Source organism: Dendropsophus ebraccatus, chromosome 7 (genome assembly GCF_027789765.1).
Source record: "Dendropsophus ebraccatus isolate aDenEbr1 chromosome 7, aDenEbr1.pat, whole genome shotgun sequence".
In the NCBI taxonomy this organism is placed as follows: domain Eukaryota; kingdom Metazoa; phylum Chordata; class Amphibia; order Anura; family Hylidae; genus Dendropsophus; species Dendropsophus ebraccatus.
Genome location: NC_091460.1, coordinates 1532346 through 1537264, shown reverse-complemented (window position 1 = coordinate 1537264; position 4919 = coordinate 1532346). Strand labels below are relative to the sequence as shown.

Sequence of the window (4919 nt, the reverse complement as noted above, 5' to 3'; positions counted from 1 at the left end):
TGTTGGATGTGTGTGTGTGTGTGTGTATACATGTATGTGTGGTGTCCCACCACAGGTGTTTTTAGTAGTTACACCCTTCGTAAAAGCCTGTACTTTTTGTATGTAAGTGGTGATGTAGCAGTGCTGAAGTTTCGCCACAAGATGTCGCTGTTGTAAGTATATGTACTTAGTTGTTGCACAGCTGTAGTAATGAAAGGGTTATGGTTTGTTTGTATGTCAAATGGATCTGTAGACCAATGAGCGTGTTCTCTTCTTCTGTCCTATCACTTCTCTCTTTACTTCTTCTCTATGCACTATTCACCCATTCACAGCACACCTTACAGGGGGCTGTAGATAGGAAGTCACATGGGTAGAGGAAGTGTAGCGGTCTTTTGTCACTGGGCTTTGTAGAGGAAGAACACAAGCCAGAACACAATCTACAGCAGTCCAGTTGGGCCCTGTCCCCTGCCAGGTCCCCAGTCTCAGTGTGCAGTCTTCGAGTACGTATCAGCTGCTGTATGTCCTGCAGGAAGTGGTGTATTCTCTCCCATCTTCCAGTACTCCTCAGCTGCTGTATGTCCTGCAGGAAGTGATGTATACTTTCCAGTCTTCCAGTACTTATCAGCTGCTATATGTCCCGCAGGAAGTGGTGTATTCTCTCCAGTCTGACACAGTGCTCTCTGCTGCCACCTCTGTCCATGTTAGGAACTGTCCAGAGCAGAAGAGGTTTTCTAAGGGGATTTGCTGCTGCTCTGGACAGTTCCTGAGATATACAGAGGTGGCAGCAGAGAGCACTGTGTCAGACTGGAGAGAGTATACGACTTCCTGCAGGATATACAGCAGCTGATAAGTACTGGAAGACTGGAGGTTTTTACTTTACAAAATTTACAAATCTGTATAACTTTTTCTTAACCGTTGATTTGAAAAAAATCCCATACATTTGCCGGAGTTCCCCCTAAGGATAGTGTGGGTAGTGTAGGGGTGTTGGTGTTAGAGGTTCATGGGTTCCTTTTCCTCCTCCTCTCTAGCAACTTCTCAGGCTATTTCAGCCCACCAGAGATGGAGACGTCTGTGTCCGTTGTATCCAGGTCAGTGAGGGTGACGGAGACCTCTTACTATTGTTGGTTATATCGAGGTAAAGCACATGGCAGGGTGCTTCACTCATCTGATTGTTAGAGGAGTCGGCCTCCATGGACGCTGCCACAATCGATCAGTCGGAGGGGCTCTCAGCACCAAGATCCCCCAGTCCTGTGTGCAGAGTGGGCGGCAGGCACAGTACTGGCCCTCGCCATTCACTGGATCATAGAGTCACATGACCTGGCAGCGGCTGGATGGAGCTGGTTGTGCTTTTCAGAACTCTCCGTAACTGTAGAACAGTGAACAGTTGTATAACAATAATGCTATATACGTAGAGCAGGTCGGGTCCCGCTAAAGCAGGATAAATGTGGTCCTGCGGGCCAGCAGGAGAAAATAGAGGAAAAAAATGAGTGGTGAACATAAGAGTCAGAGAACGCATATACTTAGACACCCGGACATCCTCTGAGGGCACCATAGCTTATGCTGAGGATGAAGTTATTGAATTTAGGCCGGATGATCTTGGCGATTCGGACTCCTTCTGCCACAAAGATGTGGCTCTTCCTGATCCAGCCAATGCGTCGCATCTTTTGGAGAAGTAAAAAAATGGGTCTCCCCCGCTGCCACAACGCGCAACCTTGCAGGGTACAACATGGCGTATGGTAACTGAAGATTGCGCAGCCTCCTCTTCGCCTCCATGAATTGGGCTCGCTGTTTCTGGACTTCCGCAGAGTGATCAGGGAAGAAGGAAATTTTGCAGCCATTGATAGCAGCTTCCGGCAGATTTCGTGCAGCACGCAGGATAATATCACGGTCACGGTAGTGGAGCAATTTTACCAGCACTGCCCGAGGCGGCACACCCGGTGGTAAGGGCCTAGTAGGCACTCTATGGGCCCGTTCAACAGCATACATGGGCGAAAGATTGTCCTTCCCAACCACCTCAGATAGCCATTTCTCAAAGTATTCTGTGGGATTCGTACCTTCCACTCTCTCCGGAACCCCAACAAGTCTCACATTGTTCCGCCTTAGGCGGTTCTCCAAATCATCCGTTTTCAATAGAAGTTGTGAGAGGAGCTGATCATGTTTGCGGGAAGTTGAGGCAATTGGCGCAAATTTATCCTCCAAATCACCCACTCGGTGCTCCACCTCCGTTGTTCTATCACTAACTTTACGCAAATCTTGGCGGAGAAACCCCACCTCTCCTTGCAGGCTGCCAACTTGTTGTGTAAGAGATGAAATGGCAGCATTGCATTTAGTAATGGAGGAATTGAGAGACTGCGAGCATAATGTCCCTTAGTGTGGGTTCCTGATCACTGGCTGCCTGCAAGTCTGCTGCATTCTCCCAGCCATGGCGCCAGCAGCTTCACCCTCAGCCTCCTTCTTATCACTGCAACCCTCCCCTCCATGTTCAGTGTCTGAGAGATCAGTCTCCAGTGGGCAAACCTCTATCTCCTCACCCTCCACTGTACCAGCACTGGGTGCGCGTGTGGTGCTCAGCCGTGCGATCTGTGGCCTTTGGAACTCCGCCAGCTTGGCGACCGTTCCTGCGGTGAGTTGTCTGGTCGGACGGGTGACAGGCGGCTGTGGGTCGGCGCCATCTTGGATTTCTCGGCTGCTCGCCCCCGTTGTTGTTTTGGTTCATTTGCCCATTCCTCCTGCCATTTTAGTGATTTCGGGTCACTCACGAGGCGTCTCGGCACCTCAGGGAGCACTGTGCAGGAGATTGGTGGCCCGCAGAAGCAGTTATGTGCCTGTGATTGCGAAGTACAATTAGTGGCGCAAAAAATAAGGATAAGGGCTCATGTGGGTCTCAAGGTGGAAAAATGCAATTGCTATGTATGTATGTATGGATGTATGGCCGTATATACACAAGGAGGAAAAACGAAAACACAAAAATTGCAATTGGCTCGGTCCTCTAAGGGTTAATGGCTCAGCCCTAGATGGCGTTACGCCAGGTGTCAGACCCTCAGCAGTCTGATAGTGGGTCCTAGGCCTCCATCATCACTTTTACAGTCCCACAATCCGGCTCCACGCACACTGCGTCCCGCTGCGGCAGCGCAGTCACATGCACAGAATGAGAGGCAGCGTACAGTCATGTGACTACACTCATATGTGTAGCAGAGGTGCCCCAAACCATTCACTCCAGTCACAGAGGAAGGGCAGTCAGAGCCCGGCCATTGCAGTCAGAGTGCCCCCACAGACCTGTGTCCCTGCACAATATCACATACACTCCTGTGTGGGGAACCTCCTGTGCATCATAACACCGACCACCTCCTCACACAGCAACACTGACCACCTCCTCCCTGCTGACAGAAAAGACCGCCAACACAACTGACCGACCACAGCTCCGCCCACAAACCAGCCGAGTCACATGGGCATGACATCATCACAGAACAACTTGGAAATAACATCAACAGTCATGTGACTGTAGGACGCCAGATACTGATCACTACTGCTCAGCCCCGCCCACTCCTGTCACATGATGGCAGGTCCTTCACCACAATCTCCTGCACTGCTGAGCTCCGCCCCCACATGTACTGGTCACATGATTGTGACATCATCACAGGTCCTACACCTCCAGCATCTACCAGATACAGAGCAGCTCCTGGTCGGGCAGTCACTGCTGTTGTGTTGTGTGTGGAGATCTCTGCTCCTCAGTGTGTGACCCCAGCAGTAAGGTAAGCTTACAGGAGGAGGGATGTTACATTGTGTTACTATCAGTGTGTGACCCCAGCAGTAAGGTAAGCTTACAGGAGGAGGGATGTTACATTGTGTTACTATCAGGAGGAGGGGTGTTACATTGTGTTACTATCAGTGTGTGACCCCCCAGCAGTAAGGTAAGCTTACAGGAGGAGGGATGTTACATTGTGTTACTATCAGTGTGTGACCCCAGCAGTAAGGTAAGCTTACAGGAGGAGGGATGTTACATTGTGTTACTATCAGTGTGTGACCCCAGCAGTAAGGTAAGCTTACAGGAGGAGGGGTGTTACATTGTGTTACTATCAGTGTGTGACCCCAGCAGTAAGGTAAGCTTACAGGAGGAGGGGTGTTACATTGTGTTACTATCAGTGTGACCCCCCCAGCAGTAAGGTAAGCTTACAGGAGGAGGGATGTTACATTGTGTTACTATCAGTGTGTGACCCCAGCAGTAAGGTAAGCTTACAGGAGGAGGGGTGTTACATTGTGTTACTATCAGTGTGTGACCCCCCAGCAGTAAGGTAAGCTTACAGGAGGAGGGATGTTACATTGTGTTACTATCAGTGTGTGACCCCAGCAGTAAGGTAAGCTTACAGGAGGAGGGATGTTACATTGTGTTACTATCAGTGTGTGACCCCAGCAGTAAGGTAAGCTTACAGGAGGAGGGGTGTTACATTGTGTTACTATCAGTGTGTGACCCCAGCAGTAAGGTAAGCTTACAGGAGGAGGGGTGTTACATTGTGTTACTATCAGTGTGACCCCCCCAGCAGTAAGGTAAGCTTACAGGAGGAGGGATGTTACATTGTGTTACTATCAGTGTGTGACCCCAGCAGTAAGGTAAGCTTACAGGAGGAGGGATGTTACATTGTGTTACTATCAGTGTGTGACCCCAGCAGTAAGGTAAGCTTACAGGAGGAGGGATGTTACATTGTGTTACTATCAGTGTGTGACCCCAGCAGTAAGGTAAGCTTACAGGAGGAGGGGTGTTACATTGTGTTACTATCAGTGTGACCCCCCCAGCAGTAAGGTAAGATTACAGGAGGAGGGGTGTTACATTGTGTTACTATCAGTGTGACCCCAGCAGTAAGGTAAGCTTACAGGAGGGATGTTACATTGTGTTACTGTCAGTGTGTGACCCCAGCAGTAAGGTAAGCTTACAGGAGGAGGGA

General features: G+C 49.9%; 1 protein-coding gene across 4 annotated transcripts in view; it reads right to left on the bottom strand.

Annotated features, from left to right (window-relative positions):
- Positions 1–4919, bottom strand: part of LOC138797150 (oocyte zinc finger protein XlCOF22-like) — a 483239-nt gene that overhangs the window by 400850 nt on the left and 77470 nt on the right. The window lies entirely within an intron of this gene.